Source organism: Emydura macquarii, unplaced genomic scaffold, assembly GCF_026122565.2.
Source record: "Emydura macquarii macquarii isolate MOO-44397 ecotype Brisbane River unplaced genomic scaffold, CSIRO-AGI_Emac_v2 contig_3240, whole genome shotgun sequence".
Classification (NCBI taxonomy): domain Eukaryota; kingdom Metazoa; phylum Chordata; order Testudines; family Chelidae; genus Emydura; species Emydura macquarii.
The window spans coordinates 2,192,667-2,219,676 of NW_027133377.1; the positions used below are offsets into that span (position 1 = coordinate 2,192,667).

General features: G+C 40.9%; 1 protein-coding gene and 1 long non-coding RNA gene across 5 annotated transcripts in view; one reads left to right on the plus strand and one right to left on the minus strand.

Annotated features, from left to right (window-relative positions):
• SPON1 (spondin 1) overlaps positions 1–27,010 on the minus strand; it is a 678,179-nt gene that overhangs the window by 617,818 nt on the left and 33,351 nt on the right. The window lies entirely within an intron of this gene.
• Positions 5,234–26,482, plus strand: LOC137142688 (uncharacterized). 2 transcript variants are annotated; one of them, XR_010916997.1, is made up of 4 exons: positions 5,234–5,868; positions 6,674–6,743; positions 7,470–7,593; positions 25,748–26,482. It is a non-coding gene; the product is annotated as an uncharacterized lncRNA (long non-coding RNA). The 2 variants fall into 2 exon arrangements; XR_010916996.1 differs by lacking the exon at positions 5,234–5,868 and having other exon boundaries at positions 6,590–6,743.

Genomic DNA, 27,010 nt, shown 5'->3' on the forward strand with positions numbered 1-27,010 from the left:
GCAGCATCAGAGTATTATAGCTGCAGTGCAAGAACCAACAAGGGGAGTCCCAAGGACAATGGGGACAATTTTAAAGCATATGGGGATGTTTTCAAAGGGGATAGATGCCTCAGAGGAATGCTACAACTGGAAGTAGTCTCCACAGTGGAATCTGTGGTTATTACAAAGGAAAGCTTCAGTGGCATTATGTAATCCAGCACACAAGAGGCTGGAAAGATTGCAGAGCCGGGATGTCATAGCACTTGTAGAGGCCAGCACAGCCTGGTGGAGGTAAGAAAGTACACATCTGCATAGAACCAAAGCCACTGAACTAGGTATCGAAAAGATGCCACTATCTTCTGCCCATCATTGACATCTTTCCAGAAATTTCCAAAGCTAAAATCTTTCTGGTCTGTGATGTGAAGAACAGGTTTTGGCATATAAATAAGCCTGGATAAAGAGTCCACCCTGCTGACAACCTTTGCAACACCATTTGGTCATTACAGATGGCAGCACATGCCTGGCACCTGAGAATTTCCACTCATCCACATATCTGGAAGGACTGGCATGAAAATAATTGCAATTGATACTCTCTTTGTAAGTGAAGGAAGAAATGATAAAGAAGCTGAGCGAGACTATGATAGAAAACTACAAGTTTTTCTACAGCAACGCAGGCTCAGGAACATAAAACAGAAAAAAATGGGACTCAGACAGCATTGGGAGATACATTGGACATCTGCTCACAGCAAAGGGACTGAAAGCAGATCCCAACAAGATCAAGGCAGTCAGACATACCAGGTCCATTGGATGTGAAAGGAATGGAGCACTTCATAAGAATGATACATTTTCTGTCCGAGTTCTGTCCACACCCATACATCAGCTCACACAGCAGGATGTTAAGTGGGACTGGGCAGGTTCCCAAGAGCAAGCATTTGACATGCTGAAACAAATGATAAGGGATGCCCCTGTCCTGAAGTACTACCAGCCAGCCAGCCACTGACACTCCAGTGTGATGCAGCAGAGAAAACATGGGCATAGTTCTTTTGCAGGAGTAGCTGGTTGTTTATGCCAGGAAAGTCCTGTCAGAGACTGAACAGAGGTATGCTCAAAGAAGAGGAGAGCTTCTGGTTTGTATTTGGAGTGGAGCATGGTCACCTAACAATAGTGCAATTACACCACAAACCTCTAGAGACAATCACGGCACAGCCCATTCTTAGTGCTCCAAAGAGATTGCAGCACATGTTGATGCACCTGCAGTGCTACTTGATAGAGATCAGCTATTGTCCAGGATGATTACTGGTATTAGCTAATACTCTGAACAGGGCACATATACCCAGCATTAGCAAGCTGGAGGAAGGGAATCAGGATGATCAGTTCATTAACATGCTGCACTATCTCGCAGTTTCAACAGCAAAGCTGATGGAAATCAACGAGGGTACAGAAAAAGATGTCCATCTACAGGCAGTCAAGACAGTGATACTAGCAGGGTGGCTAGAGGACAAAAGCCAAGTATCTGTATGAGCAGAACCATATTTGAAATTAAAGATGACCTAAGTGTGTAGGATGGAATCATATTCCAAGAACAGCTGTTGTCCCCACCTCATTACGTAAGGATGTCATGCAAAAAAAATACAAGCCTCACACTTGGGTATTGACAGCTGTCTTAGACATTCTCAAGAGTGTATTTACTAGCCAGGAATTAATATTCAACTTCACTTCTTGATAGAAGAGTATTACACCTGCTGATCATGTGATAGCCACCAGCAGAAAGATTGCATTAGCATGTGAGCTGCCCAACCAACTGCAGGAGAAGGTGACAGCAGACTTAGTTACTTTCAAGGAAAAAGAAGTGCTTGATTACAGTGGGCTATTATTCACATTTTTGAAAGGATGATAATGTGCTTAATTCAAGAAGCAAATCAGTGATTGGCAAACCGAAGGCTCACTTTCTCACTATATTCAGTGACAACAGATGTTAATTTGCCTCAGAAAAATGCAATGAGTTTGCACACAAATGGGAGTTTGAACACCACTCCTCCTCTGTAGCATTTCCATTAAGTAAGGATAAGGTGGCATAAGCTGAGCAAACAGCTAAGAGACCATTACAAAAGGGTGTTTCTCCTGGTTCAGACCCCTTGTTAGCATTTTTGGCACACAGAAATACCCCATCACAGGGATGCCAAAACAGTACAGAACAGGTGACCCAAAGTAACAGGATGCACTTATGAGCCGGCAGACATAACACCCAGAGACAGCCTACAGAAAGAGAGATCATCACAGAACAGACAGACAAAGAACCATCTGGAGGCAAGCTCCACGGGCAAGAAGGAGGCTCCACAGATATAGTTAGCTAGACCCGAAGACAGGTGACAGTGGGACAGAGATAGGTCACTCCCAGCATGATCGCCCATGGAGCAGACCAAATTATTTCAAAAACTATGTAAACAGCTGATACTGTGTGTAAAGACAAGATTCCAGAGTGGCAAACCTCTGGCAAAAAGGTAGAGGCCTGAGCATCAGTTATTTTAGGAGTTCTCAAACTGGGGATCACAAGGTTATTACGTAGGGGGCCACAAGTACATGGACAAAACAGAGAGCAACTGCTATAAAATATATAATTTAATTCTAGCGTTTCAGAAAACTATGCACGCCTTTCCATTGCAATGTAGTGTATTTACTTCAAAACCTATTATAAACATATAATGCAGTGGTCGTTGTTCCTAAATATATATTTAACATATATTTAACAAATATTTAACACCTCTTATATTATCTATTGTTAGGGCGCGCAAGACTTTGTAACGCGAAATCAGTATAGTTTGACAAGAGCAAGGCCCTAAAAGCAATGCTAAGCCAGAAAAGCTAGAGTTAAGACCTCTCAGGAGCAAAACCCAGACGCTGCCCTCTGCCCGACCTTAGGCCAGAGGAGGAAGTGCCTTGGGGTCTGGAGCATCCTGAGACGGCCACAGACATTTGCTAATGCCTGATAAGCTAAAAGGTTCCTATTTTAATAATAATAAAGGAGAAGTAAGACTATGACTGAGTTCTCTTTGAAGTAAACAACTAACATCACCTTATTCCAGAAGGTCCCTAGCTAACTACCAATAAACTAATAGCAACTAAGTGTTAAGGCCCAATCCCTACTGGGATTGAGATATACGTCATGTATTACTGGGTAAGGCTTGCTGCAAGTTGAGGGAGGAAAAGGGTATATCAATCCCCCAAGAGCCTTCCCAAGCTGAGACTCCCCGAGACTCCGTGGAAGCCACAGCGGATGCCTCAGCCAGGATGGTTCCCGTATGTCACCCGCTTATCAGAACAAAGTATGGGTCTCCCTCGTTCTTGGTGATAAGCGTCCCTGCACACGCTTAAATAAGGCTAGCTTCTTACATCGATGGGCCCCCAGGAGTATATTGCTGTAGGTATCCTCTTGGCAGGTCTCTTCCTTGCTTAAGGTTCACTTCTTTGTTCACTAACTGCAGCTGCTGCTGTGGTTGCTCAGCTTATGTGCTACTTTATATCCTTGTGGTTAATTGTACTTTCATTGTACTTTTCATCTTAAGGCTTGTGCCGGAGCTGCAGTTCCTGTATGGTACAGGACTCCCGCTCCTGTCTGTCTTTCTTATGCTATCTCAGGTAATAAATAAGCATTTTTGACATCCTTTTGCCAGTGTGCTCCATTCCGCCACTGAGATAAAAATACCGAACACTACATCTATATATTATCTATATACCTCTATATATTATCACCCCTTTAAGGAAATTGGACTCTGGGGATTGTAATATCATATGTGCAGAATTGTTGCATCTCCACTCACCCCCCATATTAAACAATAACTATCTTGAAAAAGTAACTTTTCTGCTTGTAATAATTTGATAAAAATGTGTTTTAGACTTAATTTAAAAGCAGTGAGAAAAGGTAAATTCATTTTAAACAATGAGGTTATAAATCTAGCATTTAAAATAGTGCTAAATATAAAGAACGTTTTTTTAATTTATAAGGGGGGAGTCACACCTAGAGGCTTGCTGTCTGAAAGGGGTCACCAATACAAAAAGTTTGAGAACTACTGAATTATTTTCTTAATGTTTATTTTTAAGTGTTTTTAAAATATGGAAGATGTATTGTGATCAGGGAAACTGGAGTCAGAGGGCCAATGTTCCCTGGAGGGACTGTGACCAATGAAACAACAGGGAATGCTGGGAAGTTAGGCTGAAAGCAACTCAGCCACATGGGAACAGGGTTTAATAATGTTCCATTTGTTCAGCTTAACCTGCATTCAACTTCTCTCTTTATGAATGAAAGAAATCCCTTTGCAAATCTGACCTCAGATCCTCAGCTCTGTACATATAATTTTAAGAAAGTAGAAATTTAAAATCTCTATAAATAAACCAATATAGTGTACCAAGTGAACTATTTGATAAGTGCTGCTCTTGGTATAAAACTACTGTACTCTGGCTCCCACTTCCAATGGCAATTATAAACTAAACTATACACTTTGCATACTCTTGCTATAACATGCCCAGATGTTTGTCACTCATGATCAGCTCTTCAGAGAGGGCAAAAACAAAGGTCCATAATACACATGCACAGCACAGCGTTAGCTACAGTGTGAGTGTGTGTTAAAGGTATGCAACAACTTGCGAACCATATTCCGTTTTATTCCACGTAATAGGCCCATGAAGGCTCTTGACGGTATGCCCTCTCAGCAGCTAAAGAGTCGTTACATGGTATGCAAAGAAAGGGTATTGTAACTAATATGGAAATCCAGGCTAAATCCTAATGGGATTAATTATTAACAAGATAGCAAAGTTATTATTATTATTACAGTATATGACTATAGCGCCTAGGAGCCCTAGTTCAAAGGAGACTCCAGAACCTTCCCATAACACCACTTTGGTTTGTTTATTATACTTTCCCTTTTACCTCTGTTGTTTGCACTCCTATATTTAGCTCACTGGCTCTTGAGATTTGTTTGGGTTTTGTTACAAGTCTTTAGCATAATTTTGTTTTTGTTACTTTTTAGGGCAGCCAGAGGCCTGTACGTACCTTATTATACAGCAGCATGAAGGATAGCAATGAGGCATCACAACACTGTATAAATAACCAACAAACTTCAATGCAGTCTGAGCTTTCACTCAGCAGTGCCTGCCTCCTGGGGAGATGAACACTGGCAGCATCATGCACCAAAAGAACACTGTTTCAAGTCCCATGCTCTCAGCTCCTCTCTCCAAGCACATCCACGTGCAAGCCAGATAACAGGGGAGGGGAAGCCAGTTAAAATATTTGTAACAAAAGCAGCTCACTTTCTTTAAAGTAAAGCCTGCGTCATAAATGCATTCATACTTAGAATTAATAGAAATCAGATCCTGGCCTGCACTACAGCCCTTTTGAGCCACTCTAGAAGTGCAAAGAGAGCAGAAAGCTGCCCTAAAGGACAATCTACAGATTCCTCCATTGACATTAGCTCTATGCCACACACATACTCCAACCCCCTAGCAAGGGTGGGAGGGGTTGTAGCCAGAGCACCCAGGGGGCATTACTAGTCATTAAGCCAAGAATAAGGTGGCCTTAGTATCCCTGAATCAGGGAATCACAAAACTAGGACACAGCCACCTCACAGCTCTGGTGCAGCTGAAGACATGTCTATCATAAATTCCTAAATTTAGGAATTGCATAGGTGGTCTTCAGCTATTGATAATCAGATATGTATGGTATACATCACATTGCAGGCACACATATAAGGACTGCAGCCAGCCACAGATCTGCTTAATTATTTCTTTCAGAGAACAGCCAGCTTATAAACAAAAGCAAAAAGTGAGGGAACCCAACAGCAAAGGGCAACACTCTGCTGAGGCTCTGATGGAATTCCCAGTCCCAATCTGGAAAAGGTAAAGGTAAACACTTAGGCCCAAATTCTCATACATGGCCTCTGATTTTCAGAGGTTCCAAAAATCTATATCTCACAGGGAGCAGTAGGCGCTCAGCACATCTTAAAATCATGCTCCTGGTGCCCAAAGTTGGATATCCAAAAATTAGAGAACACACAGGCCTCCTTTTGAAAATTTTACTCTTAAGGGAAAGTAAGAGCATAGGAATTGTTATGCCAGGTAAGTGTTCCATCTAGTCCAGTATCATGTCTCCAGCAGTGACCTGTAACAACCGCTTCAGAGGATGGTACAAGAAACATCACTGTCAGCAGTTTTAGGATGACCTGTCCACAAGGAAAGTTTTTTCCTAATCCACGAGGATTGTTTTGTGTCCTGAAGCATACAGGTTTCCTCTCTCTTCCAAAATGTTTGGCTTTTATAATATTCGTTATAATAACTCTAGATGTTCTTATTCTCCATATACATGTCGAGTTCTTTTTTCAATCCTCATTGATGTTTTGTGACAATGAGTTCCCCAGAGCAATTGTGCATTGTGTACAAAAAATATTTTCTTTTAGCAGTCGTGATTTAACTTACAACTTCATTGAATGTGCTGTTATTCTTGTACTGAGGCAAGGTGAATAGAAATTCCTGAACTACTTTCTCTGCACCATTAAAATTTTTCTCTTTTTTTTTTTTTTTTTTTTTTTGATATACCTTCCTTATACCTCTTTTCAGTCATCTCCTCTCTAAAGTAAACAATTCCAATCTTTTCAATTTCTCTCTACATGATAGTTTTTCCATGCCTTTAATCATTGTCACACAGCTGATATGAATGAATTTGGAGATATCTCCATTTTGAGATGAGATGAGCAGAACCGAACACATTGTTGCAGGTGAGTGCATATCATTGATTTATAAGTTAGCACAATATTTTCTGCATTATCCTCCATCCCCACACATAGTAATCTAAGGACTCTCCTGTAGCATCTCTACTTCTATTCCTCACTCTGCCATTAGAATTTTAGAGTTAAATACAAAATTATTTATGTGGAAGGGTATGATTTCATGTTATCAATCTGATTTATAAAAATAACTTTGCATTTGACCTCCTGAAACTGCATTAATTTAACAAATAGCATGAACTGGGTGGCCCCTTTGATTAGATATTTGCACAACCAGATGTAAAGAAAAATACCTAGAGTTTATAATGCTTCTTAAAATATTATTTTGTAGAATGCACACATTCTGAATAAATCAGAGAGTTGTAGAGGGTTGGGAGAAGCCAGCCTATAGCACTTAAAACTAAAGTACAGTATTTTTTCCTAGGTCAAAAAGTAAAATGTATACTTAAGGCATAATTACCTCATGATAAATATCTTTGTACACTTGGATTAACATGACTGGTTAAAATTGAGTACCAAGTGCTGAGTTTTGTTTAATACCCTGCTAGTTTGATCTGCTTTCATATGCTGCGTCAGGCATAATGTGTAGTTGGTGTTTAAACCTCAACAGACAAACAGTGATTTTATTTTTGCCCACATTTCATAAGCCTGCCTTGCTAGCTAAGATTCACATAGCTCATGCCAATTCTTGTTTATGTTTCTTATTTTATTTCTCAGCCTTTTTGCAATGGCCTTTATGACTGACCCAAGTAACAGCAACACAGGGCAGTGAAGTTCTGCAAACAAGTTTTGATTCTCTTTAAATGCGGCAAGAGCCTTCAGCTGTTTTCATTTCTATGTGGTAAGTAACCAATAATGTTTGCATCGGGGGTTCTGCTTCCCATTCTCACTGCACACATTACCAGCTCATGCGCCTTTCATCTTGTAGCTGCAGCTGTTGGTGGTTTTGAGCAGCTATGATCAAATGTAAGATGGATAAAATTAATTTCTGCGGTTGCTGCTTCTGCTTGCAGGACCTTATAATGAATCTTTTCAGTGACTTCTGGATTTCTTTTAAAGTTATGTTGGCAATATTGCTGATATCACCCCACCAGTAAAATAATTTCTGATGTGTTTGTGTTTCCTGAGTGCATTTTAAAATTGATCATAATTAGAACAACATGTTTGTTTTCCTATCTTTAAATGACAGAAAATTGACAGTCTTGGAGAACTGTAAAAATAGTTCATGCTCCTAAGTGTTTAATGATCTGGTGATCACTGTTTTGCAGTGTTCACCCTTTCCATGCTATACACATTATATATAAATACAGAAGTACACTCAGTAGCTTCACAGAATGTACCCCAATCACCTGAGCTACCGTAGCTTCTAAGTATCTGGTTTTATGGAAATGGAATGCAGCTGTTTCGTAATACAACAAATATGTCATGTCATACGTCATTTATGCTAGTGTTATATATAAATATTGCTTTCATTCTGTTTTGCAGTAGTCTAGTATCTCGATCTTGCTCACACATAATTTACTAGCTACTTAAATATAAACTAATTTTCTAACATGATACATAGTTTGTTACTAATGGCATATACAAAATAAGATGCATTTTATGCTAGTGCATCATTCAGGGTAAACTGAGTGATCATAACAGCAAGATAGCATTGTATTAAAATGTCTTATAAATAATTGGCCCTACCAATTCCACAGCCGTGAAAAATGCATCACGGACCGTAAAATTGGCCCTTCCACATGAAATCTGATCTCCCCTGTGCTGCTGTGAGTGCCCGAGCTTGGCGACCCCTCACTGCTAGCCCGGGCCAGGCTGGGGTGCTCCCAGCAGCAGGGGGGAGATCAGACCCACCTCCAGTACCTCCCCCTGCTGCAGGAAGCTTCAAATCTCTTCCCCATTTTATGGCTGTACATTGCTCATTAAATATGAACATCATCAGATGAACTGAAAATTGGCTGAAGAGCCATAAACCAAAATGATGTGGGAGATGTTTGGTGGAATACCAGAAAGAGCAGATGCTTATTTAACATCTTTACTGATGACATGGAAGGGATTTAAAGAATATATTAAGAACATTTCTAGATTATTCTACATTAGGATGACCAGATGCCTCGATTTTATAGGGACAGTCCCAATATTTGGGGCTTTTTCTTATATAGGCTCCACCCCCACCTCCTGTCCCCGTCCCGATTTTTCACACTTGCTATCTGGTCACCCTATACTACATTAGGAAAGTTTAACATCATGTATGTAGCTATGGTTCAAAGGGACCTAGTGAATTCAGAAATATTATCAAAAACCATCACTATGAAAATTTGTTTGAAAAAAATGCAGTGCATTACATCTGGGAATAATATAAAATACAGAGATTCGATGGGAGGGAGATATTTAGTTTGGGGCTGCACATGGAGATGGATCAGATCACTGAGCAGTGAGGTATTTTAATATGCTCCATATGACACTAGTACAACTACAAATTGACTATTGTATTCAGTTACTGTTAGTAAAGTGGCCAGAAGGTATTAACAAATTAGAGGACACCCAGAAAGATCAACAAAAAGAAATTATTAGGAAGCCTGTAACAGAACACACTCATTATATACCCTTGAGCCAAGACATGACATTGCAGGGGTTCTTCCATTCTAGCACTCTCTATTGTCTGCCATTCTTGTTCTGTCACAGTATGTAGCTTCCATTACTCCAGCCAGGTCACCCTTTAAATTCGGTCTCCTACTGGGGTACCAGAAAAGTGCAAACAGATAACCCAAAGTCCAATGGCCTTCAGGCCAGCCTTTGGTTCCCATATGGGACTTGCCCGTCTTTGCCTCTTTTAATTCTGAGGCTTTTACTATTCCCCTTGCTGGGGAGAGAAGTGACCAGGACCACCCTCTCCTCAGGTTTCTTGCCCAGAGACGATGTGTTAGGCAGTTAAGGACTGCTCCTTACAATCCCTCCCCACTTCCTCTGGGCTGCTCCTACCACTTCCCTGTTTGTCAGTGTCTCTCACAGCGCTGCAGATTTTTCTACACCTGCTCTGAAGTTCTTCCTCTTCATGTGGCTTCTTAGTCTCCCACTGAGGAGCTTCCTCTAAGCCCTCTTCAAGCTCTCTAGTAGCCTCCCAACTGCCTCCCATAAATTCAATCCCTCCTCCATGTGGTAAGATGGTGGAAACTGGGTGACTAGGGGATTGCCTTGAAAGATGAAGTATGCTGGTGAGCTTTTCTCATCGGTACAGCAGCCATGAAGGCCTACAGGGATTTATTCCAAAACACCCTGACAAATAGGGCTCTGCTAATGCAAACCAGGCATGTTAGCCTGGGCAATTGGGCAAACTAGCCTAAGAGCAAGTCACTCTGAAAACAAATCCGCTGCCAGAAAGTCCTTCAGTTGTCTTGGTTTACTTTGGCACTCAAAATGGTTTTGTTGGCCAAGAGAGTGAACATTGGCACACAACTTCTTGCCCACTTCAAACAAATTCTCGCACAGCCTTTGACAATCCAACAAGTCCCGCAGTGAAGAGGGAACAGTGAAAGTGATAGGCAATGAACACTGCTGGGAGTCAGTGTCATGAACCTGCACATAGGCAGGCCAAGACTTTGGTCACTCTGCATTGATCTGGTGTGATACCACAGACTGGCAGCATCTTTATCAACTCAGTTGCTCTATTCTGGGACAACTTAGATAACCTCAATTCCAGGAGGAAGCTAGAAAAGTTGCCCTAACAATTGTGACCAGCCCTTTCATATCACATGGTCAAAATTCAAACAAGCCTCAAAAAGTTTCCTTTTGTCTCAGTGCTGCAACATGGAATGTCGTTATGCTTCTGATCATCCACACCAAAACAGACCATCTTGCCAGGCAGACTACTCTGGTTGCTCAAGAACTTGAAAGACTTTGTATCAACATCGCAGTGCTGAACTAAATGACCTGGTCTGATTAACTCGCCTTTAAGACAAGTTGATTATTTTAGGTGACTAACGCTCGTGTTGGATATGAGTCTATGTGGCGTGGAATACTTGGCAAACATGGTATTGGAAAGATGAACAGCAATAGCCTATTTCAGCTGATGAGGTGCCAAGCACTATTAGTTATTACAAGCACTGTCTTCCAACTCCCCAGCAAATACTAAATGACCTGATGCCTCCTTGTTCACATCAGTGACAGCTGAGCAACTATACGTTGGTATGACAGTGGAACCTATGAGATGCGTGCATAACGCAGGGTATCACATGGAGTTGACTGTTAGGCTGATCAAGCTTTGTTTGATCAAAGTTTTCCCTCTCTATTTGGCCAAAAATGCATAAAAACCAATCAGCTAAGCATGTAAATATTGCTCGGCTGAAAGATCTGTCAATTGTCAAACAATTTTCAATACAGCTAGCCTACTGTTTTAGAAATACTTCCAATGATCAGTGACAATCTATCTGTTGAATGGATATCCCTGCATGACACAATCTATAACACTGTTGTGGATTGTGCTTAGTATACAAAACACCATCATGCAGACCAGTTCAATAATAATTATCCAGACTGGTTCGATGATAATTATCCTGAAGTATCAAATCTCCTTGATATCAAGCAACAAGTGCAAACAACTATATTTTTAGCTGTCCCACTCTGAGTCAAAAAGTCCAGATATAGAGCAGTTTGCAGCACACTCTAATGCAAACGCTGCCAAATGCAAAATACGTGATTTGATCATAAAGTGGGTGAACTACAGGCCCTTGCTGATCAATATGACTCCAAAGGTTTCTATGATGCAGTCAAAGCTGTGCATGGCCCTACTTGATCTGCTTTGACACCACTAACAAGTGCTGATGGCGAATCTCTCATCACTGATCACACTGCCATCCACCAACAGTGGCATGAACACTTGAGTGAACTACTTACTCATATATCTACTGTTTCTGATGAGTTGCTGAATAATGCCCACAAATTACTCACATTTACCAATCCACCCACACAAGCTAAACTGTTGAAGGCGGTTCAAGCCCTGAAAAATATCGAATCTTCTGGTGCCAATGCCATTCCAGCTGAAGTTTTCAAAAACATGGAGGAAATCTTCTCATCGACAGGCTTTTTGAATTTTTCTTATGTCTGGCTTCAAGAAATCATATCATAACAAATGAAGGATGCCAACATCATCACTATAAGTGTAAAGGCTCAAAGAGCTATTGTAGTAACTGCCGTGGTAGCTTTTTGCTCCCTGTGGCCAGGATCATCCTGAACCGACTGCTGATCCAAATCACTGACAATATTCCATCTGAGCGACTGTGCAGCTTTCATGCTCAGCACAGCACTCTTGACATGATTTTCATCATTTGACAATTACAGGAAAAATGTCGCCAACAACAGCAGCCTTGGCACATCATGCTTCTCAATCAAACCAAGGCATTCAACACAGTCAGCCACAGTGCCCTCTGGAAATTACTCACTAAATGTGGATGTCCAGACAAGTTTATTAACAATGTTTGGCAATTCCAGGAAGGCATGCTTGGAAAAGTTTACATTGATAGTGATGTAATAGAACCATTTCCAATCACAAAACAGGTGATGCCAGAATGTGTGCTTGCTCTTATCCTTTTTAGTTTATTTTTGATGCAATGCTAGAGGAAGCCCTCCACGGCTCTTCAAATGGCATCATTATATGCTTCCACACTGGTAAATGCTTCAGTCTTTCTGGTCTATGTGCAAACACCAAAGTGATGGAAGTATTCATCCAGGAACTGCTCTACACCGATGATTGTGCCTTGAAGGTGTGCTCTGAAGCAGCACTATAAGATCTTACAAACTGCTTTGCTGTGGTAGCTCATAATTTTGGCCTCACCGTCAGCTGAGTAAAAACCAAGGTTACTTACCAGCCAGCTCAACTATGATACCAAGAACTGTCAATGAGTCTGGAAGGCAACACTCTCCAAACTGTCAAACTTGTCAACACATTGACCAATGAGGCAGCAACCAACCACAAAGTGGATGTGTGAATTAAGAAAACCATATGTAGTGCTGGTCACTTCCGTCACTGAATCTGGAAGCAGCATGAAATCTCTCTACCGACAAAAATGCTGTTGTTCTCACAACATTGCTCTATGGGTGCGAAACATGGACTTATCATCAAGGCACATTAAAAAGCTTGACAGTTTCCATTTGTGACTGCTACAATGATTGCTGGACATGAAATAGTCTCAAAGACTTTAAGGTCAGAAGGGATCATTATGATCCTCTACTCTGACTTCCTGCACAGCGCAGGCCACAGAACCTCACCCACCCACTCCTATAAGAGACCCCTAACCTATGACTGAGTTACTGAAGTCCTCAACTAATGGTTTAAAGACTTCAAGGTACAGAGAATCCACCAGCAAGTGATCCATGGCCCATGCTGCAGAGGAAGGTGAAAAATGGAAACCACAGATGTTCTGGCAAAAGCTGGTTTAGTTGGTACAGAGGCTCATTTGATATACACCCAATTGACATGGCCATGTAATTTGTTTGCCTAAGATCTGTTTATCAAAACAAATGTTGTATTTCAAATTAAGCTCTGGCAGTCATACGTATGGAGGGCAAATGAAACACTTTAAAAGCGGCCTGAAACTAAATCTCCACAAAGCGAACATTTCTGATATGATATTTCAGAAACTGGTGATTTATTTCATTGCATGGCACCATGCTGTAAGGGTGGGAGTCCATGACTGAGAAGAATCATATTGAGCAGCTGGGAGCACAGCACCAGGCATCGAAGCAAAGTGCAGCTCAGTCAACAGAACTAGGCAAATGGCTCTGTGCCCTGCACAATAAAACGTTGTTCTTCATGAATTGAATTATAGTACAATGTATCATCAGAATTGTTAATGTCATCAGAATTGAGGTGACTATCATCGTCATCATCATAAGCCTCTTGACTTCAAAGTCTTTCCGACTTTGCTTCAGATTTGTCTTTTTGGAGCCTCCTTCTCAGCTGGGACCCGATACTAAACCGGTCTTTCCTGCCCCATCTCTCGCTGGCACATATAGAGGTGTAACCTGGTGGGCTAATTAGGCCCTTAGGCTCCTGTTATCCCTCTGTTTGCCTGTGTGGGACATACATCCATCACAGAGCCAAAGGGACTAATCGATAAGGAAATATTCAAATAAAATATTGGCTAAGCAACAACTCAAGGGAGTGGGAGCATATAACAGGCTACTAATATCTGAAAAGATAAAGACCAAAGAAGAGGAAGTTCTTTGGGCAGGGACGGTCTTTTTTGTTGCTGTTTGTACAGCACCTAGCACAGTGGCACCCTGGTTCATGACTGGGGCTCTTAAGTGCTATAGTAATACCAATAAATAATAATTTAGAAATAATGGGATGAAAAGAAGAGCAAAAATTTAGGCTGAATATCAGGAAGACCTAACAGACTTATTGTACTATGAAATAATCTCCCAAGGGATATAGTTGAAAGCCTATTGTTTCAGAAATTGAAAACTAGCTTGGATTAGAGCTAGAAACTTCAGTGTACAAAGCAATAGTAAGTACATCAGTGGAGTGATGGGCTGGATGACCCAATAGCTTTTTCTATTTCTATTATTATATTCCATTGTAAAATGAACGAAGTCTGTGGGACAGATGCTTTTCTCAACACAAGATATTGATTTATCCAAAGAAACTTAATATATTTGGCTTCCAACATACTGCCACCCATCACTACAATATCAAAACACATTAACTCAGTAAGCATAGTTTTTAAAGAATGTCCTTAACCTTCATATTTCTTTGATTTTCTATTTTAAAAAATTGAATCAAATCATTTCCTCAAACAAGGGGTTTCAACTGGAATGTGAACTTCTACACTACAGTAGCAACAAGGTAGAGTAACATTTTTTCTGTTTAGGAAAAGGATGACTGGGTTCTTTATACAAAACTCCATCACTACTCTGAATTAGAAAGCTGCTGAACAAATCATAACAGTGCAAAACTTTTTAGAATAAATCTATTGAGATCTGGAAATTTTGAACATGTTACTGCAGGAACTAAGTTCCATTTTCTTTCCCCAACATTTTGCTTTCTATCTGTATAACATTCCTTGTGCGACCCTACAAGGGATAGATATATGCAGACAATAGTATCACTGTTACCAAGGGGCAGTCTCTATCATTCAGCAGAACAAGAATAAGTCCCTGGTATGAATGTTGGAAACAATATGATGCATCTTTTCTCAGAGGGCTAAAAGACATGACAAGGCATGAAATGAAAAGGAGCAAAAAGAAGATTTGCTGCTGTCAGAATTATTTCCTACATGGATGCGCCTTTGATAATAGAATTTTCTACCGATGTTCCACATTTTCCTCCTCTTGCTTCAGTGTTTTCTGCAATGCTGCGCAGGGTTAAAGCTGACCACCACTAAGACACAGAGGCCATCTCATGAACTATTTCCAAAAGAGACAATAATTATTTTATACTATGCATGGACAGCTGGCATAAGTGAAATATTAAAAACACAGCAATTTAATTAGGAGCACATAACACTTATGACTTAGCATGCGCTAAATCACAGGATGACTCGCATTCATTTATGGCTAAGGTCAGCCAAGGGGAAAAAGGGTTATAAAAAGGACCTTACCTCAGACATACACTGATGCTCTGCCTTGGCTGCTAGTGCTGTGCTAAGCAGCAGGAAAAAAAGCTACTTCAGAGCAGATTGGTGAGGCATGATTTCACTTTACAAAAGCCATGTTGACTCTTCCCCAACCAATCATGTTCATCTATGTATTGGATAATTCTGTTCTTTACTATAGTTTCAAACAATTTGCCTGGTACTGAAGTTAGGTTTACCAGCCTGCAATTGCCACGATCTCCTTTAGATCCTTTTATAAAAATTGGCATCACATTAGCTATCCTTCAGTCATCTGGTACAGGGCCTGATTTAAGTGATGGGTTACATACCACAGTTGTTAGTTCTGCAATTTCATATTTGAGTTCCTTCAAAACTCTTGGGTGAATGACTTATTACTGTTTAATTTATCAGTTTGTTCCAAAACCTCCCCTATTGACACCTCCATCTGGGACAGTTCCTCAGATTTCTCACCTACAAAGAATGGCTCAGGTGTGGGAATCCCCCTCACATCCCCTGAAGTGAAGACCAGTACAAAGAATTAGTTTAGCTTCTCCACAACAGCCTTCTCTTCCATGAGTGTTCCTTTAAAGTCCAGTGGCTCCACTGATTGGTTGACAGACTTCCTGTGTCTGATGTACTTTTTAAAAATTGCAGTTAGTTTTGAGTCTTTTGCAAGTTGCTCTTCAAATTATTTTTTGCCTGCCTATATATGTCTTCTGCAGTATCACTAGCTTTGTAATCTTTTTTACTCTAGCCAAGCCTATATCTGGATTTCTCTCATTTTTCATTTCTCTTATTGGTCTTTAAAATTGGGCTATTCCTTACTAGCTCAAATGGTATTATGAGGATTGATGAATGACAGGGTACTCTAGGAATGAAAAATACTAAATATCATAGCATGCTGAATGGCAATCAACCAGTAATCCACTCAAAACTTTGAATAATGTTAATCTGGTTCTGTGGGTAACTGCAGCAGACTACTGAATGACAGCAAAAATGTGTCTGTCTACCACACCAGCATAGTGCTTCACTTAATTCTGAATGATTTCAAAGGTTCGGAATTGACTTAAAATAGAATGGTCAGAATTTCCAACTTTGCTCTGGACATATTTTAATAGATGTTATCTCCCACTCCCAGCATTTGAAATTTAAGTTGGTCTAACTTTAAGGTATGATTTAATTGCTCCCTTACAATAAATCCAGATTAGCTGCCTAAGAAACCAGAGATGCAATTCCAAACATCTTTTTTTAAGTGTGTGGCAGCTGGAACACTCTGTCCAGACCCCAACTCACACTAACCATTTGTTGCAAAGCCGCAAAGTGATGGTTGACTTGCCTCTCTGGTTTCCTAGGTAACTTGTCACCCTAGATGTTCCAAGGTGTCCAGGAAATATGCCATTTCATAAGGCTTTTTTTGAGCTGAATAACTGTGATAAAAGCTGTCATTTTGCCTGAGCGATTCCTCCTTTTGTGTTAACATTAGTAGATTCAATTAATATACTCAGCCAAAGTACATCCAATATAGCCACAATTTGTACTCCTAGTTTCTGTAATAAAGGTGCAATACATAGGAGAGTTGATAACAGACTGATATTAATTTCCTAGCTAAAGTCAGATGACATGGGCCAGGATTACAAAAGTTTAGAATCTTCTCACTGGGCTGGTGTCAATTTTCACTGCCTTCAGTGGCTACTACTACAGTGTCCATGGTCACAGGGGCATGGATAGTGGCTCTGTTACATAGAATGATGACTATATTCTGCTTGACTTCTAGAAATTAAATCAGACGTCACCTTCCCTGAAACTAAGAAAAGTTAACTCCACAGAAACTAAGGTGACCAGACAGCAAGTGGGAAAAATTGGGACAGGGGCTGGGTAATAGGTACCAATATAAGAAAAAGCCATGAATATCAGGACCTTCTCTATAAAATTGGGATATCTGGTCACCCTAATAGAAACTCTACTGACATTTATATGTTAACTGCAGTGTTTTTATTTGTTTCTGGTTTTTAGTAGGACAATATTAAGAAAATCTAATTTAGTAGGGATTTTTTTCCAGTTTGGCAATGATCATGCTTTTGCATTTATTTAACAGCTTTCATCCAAATGGATCCTAAAATCAACTAACTGATCACACAGAGGCATTAGAAGTAGTACCTTGTCCCCTAATGAAGTGCAGCTCCTTCTGAGATGGGCTGCAATAGCCATTTGGCAGCGTATGACAACAGCATCGAACAGTTTAGGGCATGAAGTACGGAATGGTGTTTTCAATTTTAAACAACAGAGGGAATTTTTATATTGGCCGAGTGTGATTACCACCCAGTTAGAGATTTACAAGTGAGAATAGGGATTTTGGGTGCCCAGCTTAACTTGAACTGGGCCTTGAACCATCCAGACTATTCTAAGGTGTCTCAGATTGGACACCCAAAATCCATAGGTCAAGATTTCCAAGAATGGCTGAGGTGGCAAAAACTTTGGTGGGGCTATTGGGGCTAGAATCCTTAGTTTTGGAAAAAAGTGCCAAGGGATTCTGAATAAACATAAGTAGCCAGAATTCTCGTTTCATGGCTCTTCCAAAAGGTGGTGCTGCCAACAGTACTATGCTCAGAAGAAAGAGTGTCACTTCCTGATCATCAACAATGCCCTGCAGCATGTGGATTTCCCACCGAAGTAATGATCCAGCTTCAAAAGATTTGGGAAAGCTGAAACCTTGAGGTTACAAGCCATTCTTGATACACAATTTATGGATACACAAGTTATCTATTCCCTTATAATGTAAGATAAATATGTTTACTCTGAATAACTATATAACAATGAAACTGTATCCCAGCACCCCTAAATTAGTGAGCTGCCTCTCTGCAGGCAGCATCCCTTCTTCTTGTGCTCCAATCACAATCTGGGCAGGGTCCATATTAATAGTCAAATCCAAATTACAGAGGCTGCTGAACCATATATTTTCTTAAGAAACGGATAATAAAGAAAACCATTTACTCTCGTGCAAATGCAGCTTTGGTTAGTGACACTATTACAGAAAATCTAAGGATGAAAACTAGTGTGGTCGGTTCTTGCATGCTAATAGCAGCATCCTGCTTCATAGTTGTTCCTTGGACGGTGGACCTGACAACCTCTGTTTACCCAGAAGTCGGTTTCACTTGCTTCTAGGTTGAATTATGTATAATCAAGCCCAGCTCTTGGCTCTTCCCCAAAGCCCACCTCCTGAAGACATTTTGCTAACAGGCCTTTTCAGGCATGCTTGTGACCCTGATGTAATTATAAAGCATCCACAAAAATTTTAAGACATATATTCAAAAAGCGTTCATAGAAAGTCATCTGATATACAGAGAACTTTATCACAATCATAGAAATTAGAGGTGATAGTTCCCTGTCTAGTAGGGGAAAAGAATGCTTTAGTGGTTAGCGTACTAGCCTCTAACTCTGTAGACCTGGGTTTAATTCTCTATTCTGCCACTGGCTTCCTGAATGAGGTTCTTTAGAAAATTTTGCCTTAAATGACTTAGATGCCTCTGTCCCATTGACTTTCAGTGGGACTTTGGCTCCAAGTGCTTAAGTCGTTTTGAAAATTTACTCTTCGTCTCTCTGTACTTCAGCTCCCCATCTATTAATAGGGATAACACCGCTTCCCTAATTCACAGTGATGTTTTGTGGGTAAACACGCTAAAGATTGGGAAGTGCTCAGATTACTGCAGTAATGGGGGCCACATAGGTACCTTAAATAATGCTATTTTAACTGCTTTATCTGATTTTAGAAGTCCTATACAAGTAGGGTTTCTGCTACTTCCCTTAGGAGACTCAATCTACAATCTAACAGCAAAAATAATCCAATTACTTTCAGGAGTTGACTGAAATACAGACCAACACAACACGGTAGTTTATTCAGTCCATTATAATGTTATACAATCAGTACTCAGCTGTCTGTCACTCTCATCATTATAACGGACTTGGATGTTGCAGAATATACCTATTAATGTGCTTTTTACAGCAGCTATCTGTCACTCATCTCCATCATTATCACTTTTGGTGGGGGAGCAGAGAAAATATAACTGGCATTCACATTTGATTTGGGTGCCAGACTGGTGATAAAAATTGTAGGAGTAATTAAGAAAAGCAAGATCAAGTTCCTTTGAGTGGCTATGTGACAAAAAGTCATGTGTGACATAAATGCCAAGTACAATAAAGTTGACTATTTCAGTGAAAATCGAATAAAGGATATTTTTCCAAAAACAAAATGGGACCCTGTCAGATATTGGTTTATTATTATGGGCAAGGAGGGAAAGTGTTAGCGGAGTGTTCGCTGTGCTATATTTCCATTCCAAATACACTTCTCAAAACACACCAAGGTATACTTTTCAGAGCAGTTTGCAGTGACTTAGCCTCACAGTTCCCATAGGTATCTCTGGGATTCATGTTGCTAATATCCACACACTACTTTGAAAAGTTTTCTATTATGTTGGAGGCATGCATAAAAGTCATAACGGTTTTCCTAATGAGCGTTGTTCCTTTGATGTTTTCAGAGGATAACATTTTTAGCACTAAAAGGGTGTTTTACCAGTCCTATGCAAAAAGCCAAACTGGTTTTATAATTGACAATCATACATCTTACTTTAAAGACCATTACGTCTAAATATTAAGGATGAAAGGTGACTCTTATGTCCTTTTTGCCATTGAGAAGTAATGCTTTTGTTATTAAAAATGAATAATGTTTCACATTTTGTAACCCTAATATACATTTGATAGCTAATGATATTCAGGTTAGAAATCAACATATAAAGTTAAGTAGTTTTAATGTAGTATATAAATCATTCCCAGCTTAAAAATGCTTTAAAATCCTTCATTTTAATGTAGTAATTTGCAAAAGCCTCTGGGGAAAAATGACATTAAGGAGATTCACCTGAGATCCTGCTGAGCCTGACAACTGAGTGTCTAGTTCAATTGACAGGTCTGATTTTAGTATCCTTAAGTACAGTGTTTGCAGACTGAACAGTAAAATCGGTATAGAGATCGTGCAAACATTATTGAAAATCAGTATCTAACAGACTTCAGAGACACTTACTAAATTAGAATAGATTACACAACAGGCAGAATGTGTTGTTAGAAACATCAGAAATTCACAGTAAAATAAAGCATGTAGAAGTACAGAAGGCCTAATAAATAGGAATGGGCAAACTTTCCTCAGCTTTAGGAGTGAACTGCAACCTCTGATGTTCTGATATGTTCATATAAGAGGCTTTTTCTTCTAGTTTCTGGTAAAGATGGGTCCAAACCTTTTCTCAATTTAGGGAAGTTCAGATCAGAATTTTATGTCTCAGGCTCATCTTTCATTGCCTCGGAGCCAGCCAAAATATCCCTAAGTACCACCAGAGAAGCTGTTTCTGTTATATTCCAAAGGAGACTGGAAGCAAGTGAATCAAACTTCATAAGAATGAAGGTTCTCATAAACTTTCCAGTCTAGTTTTTCAAGGGTCTAGGTTTGGATAAGCTTCTGAAATTGTGGCTGGTGGCTGCTGATTCAAACTGAGCCTCTTGGGCTTCACTCATCCCAACCACAAGAATAATAAATTACCACCTTAGCTTAAGTAACTCAGTTGCCTGGCCCTCCAACAATTAATCATTACTGCTGCCAGCCACATTCTGAAAAATCCCCACAGTATATTCAGCCAGTGCATATGCTGCAGACAATGAACAGTTATCACATAAATCACACAGACACACAAAATGCTGGAATTAGAACCCAGATCTGTCAGCTCCAAAAATCATGGGCTAACGGCAAATATGCTCAGCTGCTATGAGATACCAATCACTAAGGGGGCAAAAGTCAACTCATAAAAACACAAAGCAAGTACATTACAATAGGGCAGGTAACGGCTGCTCCAGTCGCCATTAATCTTAATGTAAGAATAGGTCACTATCACTTCTGGGGTCCATTTGTTGTTCCTTATTCAGAGAACACATTAATTGACTTCAATGGGAGTAAGGCACACAGGATGTGGCCTTATACTGTATAACTGCACCACGGGACCAGATCAAATTCCTTTTGACTAGGAGAGGGCCAGAGCTGTAGCTGTGAAAATGAAAAGAGTTTCTTTTTATTATGTATATACTCAGACAGGCTGGAGTTTTTCAAGGAAGGGCTGTTTGCAGTGAAAGGTTTAGACTCACACTCTCTCTCTCTCTCTCTCTGGGAAGACGGAAGGCCTTACTATGTCATTTAAATCATGTCTCATGGGCCAGCGCAGGACTGTTCCCTATCATATATTCTCAAGGGCTTTGTTGAGTCTCATTTTAAATGTCTCACATACCAAAGCTTCCAGGCTACAGCTGAGCAAGTACAAAACTAAAAGCTAAAATACTCTCGGTGCAATTTGTCATTGTTTTGGGCTCTAAACTTTACTAGTCCAGTCTCTGCAGGCCACTCTTCCTCAGGCAACCAGTGTAGAATAAAAGTTCTCAAACATAATGGAAAGGGTGAAGTCACAATAGAGAGAATTAATGACTACAGCCACTGCTATCAACCCCTATGGTTCATTAACAGCAACCAAGACCCATTAACTGTCATTGATTTTATTTCTGCTGTCATGTTACATGGGGACATCCAGAACACTGTATCTAACTGAAACAGCTGTTGATCAGACCAGGCGTGGGAGGTCCAATAAAACGCTAGAAGAAGAAGTTTCTGTCTCACAGTTAAAAGTGGAGTATCAACTGTCAGACTATTTTGGGCTTGGGAAACACAATGGAGGTTGGGTGTTTGGTGCCAAAGTGCAGCATCTTCGCAGAGCATGCTTTGGGACTTTTTGTGCTAGGTGTTCAGAGTTAAAACACAGCCCTTTTCTGTCACTCTGGCCACACATTACTAAATCTATTTTTTGGAACTTCAGAGAACCCAAAGACATAGGCTATAGTCTACACTCACTGTCCTTTACTTTTCATTTAAATTCATATTTAATCTCTTTCTCTGCACCTGCCTGGATAAAGAGGGAGGAGGAACTTATGTAGTGCCTTTCATCCACATGGATCCCAAGGTGTTTGCGTACACCAATACTTAACTGCAGGCACAACTCAAACAAAATGTGGTAACTGTATATCAGCACTATAAGAGGGATATGGAATGGAAAAACATTTATTCAATAGAAACTGCAGGGCGGATAAAATAGACAGAATGGGCCAATGGCATTAAAGTAGGGACAAATCTGATCTAACAATTATCCAAATTGGAATGTGGCCAGGACACTGGGACCAACATCCCAATATTTGCAGTGTGTGTCATGGGATATTTAATGATCACAGATTTTCAGGCTTTATCCAAACAATGTATTTTACAACACTGCAGTGTCTCTTACAAGGCTCAGTTAAGAACGCATTTTCTGTGTTTCTGAAATGACAGAGGTTCTTGAGCAGCAACAAACAGACCCAAGAAGAGAAACATCTTTTCTACAAGACATTATACAGTCTTCATTGTCACACATTTCAGGACACTAGAAGCTGTATCACTGATGCAATGAGCTGTAAATGGCCTTCTTTCATCAGTCCACATCCCCTTTTGGGAATAAGTTGGAGCCAACTGTATGTTTGTGGCAGAAATGGCAGATTGATTTGTTTGGAGCATAAAAGCACGCTAAAAAGCCACACTGGCAGTCTGGAACCAAGAGAAGACGACTTGGGTTATAGCTGCTCCATGGAGGTCATGGGAAAATATAGTTTAAAAACAGAGGTACCCAACACCATTTCAAACAAGCAAGAAAAAGATCATTTTCACAGATATTTGGCTGCCTCTGCCTTTGTTGTTTATAGGTATGCCATTTTTTCATTAAAGTGAACTCTTCTTTAATAGATATTTGATTCCTTTGATGAGACTATTAGAAGACTGAGGAAGTTTTGGATAAAAATGCACAGGAGCTCTTTGTTCGTGTTGGTAACAGATCATCCCTATTAGTAAGGAATTTGTGCTCCTACGGAATTTCAGCCTGAATACTTCAAGTGTGGCAAAGCTATGAGCAACTGAAAACAGGATCTTATAACGAGAAGTGTTGGACAACCTCAACCATGAGAAGCACCAGGAGGTCTATATATATATATATATATATATATATTTATAAATTATATACAAATTATTTTCACAACTCACATTGCAGAAAAGCTCGTTAATCTTTGAAAACAATGTGTACCAAAGTTGCATTTGCAGCAGTTCGTCTGCATGAAGCTGTGATCATCACAGTGAAGAAGATACATTTTTTTCTAAAATTAGCATCAGAGCTATAAAGTTAAAGGGAAAAATTATCAAGATTAAAAGCAGTCTAAGGATATGTCTACACTGCAATGTAAGCACATGCTTGAGCCTGGGCTCAAGCCTAACTCCTCTTTGTGTCTACACCGCAATTGCACTGAGCCAGGGCTCAGACCCAGGATCCCAGGACCCTGCAGTGCTGGAAGGCTCTGGCTTGAGCTGAGCCGTACCCAGGGTCTGAGCCTTTTATTGCTTTGCTTTGCTTTCGGGTCCTGGGAGTGAATTGGAAGTATCCCACAATTCAATGGGACAACTTCCTTAGTCCTCTCTATCCCAACAATCTGCAATCCACTTCACTGAAAACAGAAGCCACCCTCCTCTTTGCAAAAGGCAGCAGCTCAGATCACCGTTAAACTGTTCTCTTCTGATCATCCATCTGCAAGCACACTATTAGAGAGCCTCCTGGGTTTCCAATGGAAAGTGAACCACTCAAGCTCTTTGTAAAGCGAGCTCTTTCCTGGTCACAGGAGCACAGTCAGATTTTGGTGCATCTCTGGTGCAAGGCCAGTAAAAAACTGTGGACTTCAGCAAAAGCACCAGGAACGACCATACGTACCAGCAGGTAACTAAAAGGCTGGCAGCTCTGCAGATTTTCCAGACTGGTGATCAGTGCAGGGAGCGTATTAAGAAGCACCTTTTATGATGACTGACTGGGTCCTGGGCACTGCGCCCAGCATGGAGCCAATCGTGCTTCATGACAACCTGCTGAGCTGGGATGGTGCCCTGCTGGCCCCTGAATCCAGCATGGGGACTGATGGGAGCCAGCAGCTGGTGCCAGTCGGGAGCATGAAGTTACGCTTAATGAAACCAGTCCCAGAGCAAGCTGTGGATCAGGATCAACAGTAAATATTCAGTCCCTACACGGAAGAGCTGTTTGATTCCTTCCCTCCTCCTCCCCCAGGAACAGCCCTGCTCTGAGCCTGCAGAGAACCCGATGGAGATAGAAGCCACCCCAGAGCCTGGTCAGTGTATAACTCAAATTAAAAGTTTATTATTACAGGAATGGGAGGGATTTCTGCTGTAAGAAGCAATGCAAAAATGATAGGCCCTGGCCACCAGCATTTGACCACTAATGGCGGATTGTATCACATCCCCCCACCCCTAACCCATGTGGCATTCAAAATGGTAGCTGGGAATTTCAAACATTCATAATCAGCTGTAAAGGTTATTTTAACTGTTAAGTCACAGAGGTTTGCTCGGGTCATTCTTGTTTTCCTTTCAGTAATTAGATATTTGCCATTCTGCAAACACTCGTCCTGGGTCTATGCAGCTGCCTGTAAACAGTGAACTGAATGTCTTTTGAGAACCGGAATCTTATTTCCAAATTTAGTGCATTTCAGTTAGTTAAGGCAATGCATGCAGTCTGCAGATGACAAAACCATTTTTGCAACGTACAAGTGTGGTGTCAGTTTTTTCCCCAGAACTGTGCCAGGTGTGGGGTGGAGGAAAGCTGCAGATTTCAGCATATTTGCATGCAACAATAACAGGATAAGCCATGTGTGAGCTAACACTGCAACATGTTAATTCTGTCATAGATTCTGACCCAATCCTAGCGGCTGATAACTGCAAAATTTTCCTAAAGCAGGAACTCCAAATAGCTAGTCACCCTGCAGGGAAGGGCATATTTTCCAGGCCCACCTGTAGAGTTGACAGTCCATTCCACTCAGTCACTATTCACTTGAATAATTTAGCTGCATACGCTGCAGGTTTCCCTCCAGCAACTTGCAATAACATCTCCCTCTGCAAAAGACTTTTTCTGTCATTTCAGACCTTTCATATTTTGGAAGACATAACCGTTCTTGTGATGCCCTATTGGCAGTGAGGGTGCTATACACCCCAACCATATGGTAATTAGTTATGACATTTTTATGAAACAGAATAAAGGTTATAATTATAAACTTACCATGGTCTCTGTACTTCTGTAACTGTGATTAACAAGGTTGTGTCCAAAAACAGCATGAGGACTGAAGCATCTCCTTCACAATATGTGTTAGTTCACTTTGGAACAGTTACATTTTATGTCCTCAAGACTCCACAATAATTCTGTGCTCCTCCGCTGTGCTACTTTAAACAATAACCTTCTGTTTCTTGTCATATTTTAGGACCTTCAACCTATTCTGCCTACTGTTCTTCAGGAACTTGATCCCTGACCCAACGTACCCTCATGGACCGTTCCAAAAGGAAGCGTTTCCATGATGAAGTTATGTTGATGTTCTTGAGAGGGCCGACCAGCAGATCCAATACCAAGAAGAGGGACAAAAGACTGCAACAACATCATGCTGACGGGCAGGAGGAAAGGCTGAGGCTTACTGCCCAGGTGGAGGATGAGGTTTCAGCGAGGAAGCTGGCACTTGCAAAGTCATTCCTGGAACAGCTACAGGAGGAGGACAGAGCTCAACAGAGAGAACTGCTTCAGCAACTCCTATCTATAATGGCTGCAGGAGTCCCATCTCCTGCCTTCCCCCACACCATGGCATGATCACCCTGCAACATACTCTCAGCCCAGCAGTAGCCTGGACAACTCCATGTCAGTGTGGCCCATGCATTCAGGACTCCAGAGCAGCTGGGCAGGGCAACTAAACATTGTGCAGCCTTCCTCCTCTCTCCATTTGCAACCTCCACTCTCCTCCCCTGCCACAAAGTGAAGGGAACATGTGTAAAAAAGGAAAAGGAGAGTGTGGGGCCAGGGGATACATAAGCGGTAGCGGATTTGTGTCGGGTATCACTATTTGCTGCTGTTTCTTTCTGGGTGTGTGGAGTTGTAACTGCAGTGGCCTGCCCAAGACTGTGTGAGTGGTTTACTGTTTTAAGACATGTTTATAAATAAAGCATGTTATGTTTTCAAGAAAGTGTATTGCTATCACTGCATCACATACAATCATGATCTGAGTAAATACAGCTAAAAACACGTTCAGGAGCAATTATACATCAGTAAGCAAAAGGTATTCCTCTATTTAGCTAGGTACAGCAATTCACATTTCAGCAAATTCCATCTGTACAACCATTCTGCCTCTCCCCAACCAAATTCATTACTCATCATATCATTCAGACTTACATGGCATGGTAATCAAGCCCACCCCTCTCCAGGCTCTGCCCCCACAAAACAATAAATGAGCCAGTTTTCCCTCACAAGCACATTCCTATGGGCACTATTCCCTCTTTTCTATTAGGCCATGCAAGTCCACTATGTGAGAATGCAAAGCACCCCTGATGTCTGCTGCCCAGGTATAACCAGGTCCTGCAGTAGTAGCTGCACTTTCTGTCTGAGGGTACCGATCCAGCGTCCCCTCGCTCTCATAGGTCCATTGATGGGGAAATGGCTCACCTCTGGCTCCACAAATGTTATGAAGAGCACAGCAAGCCAC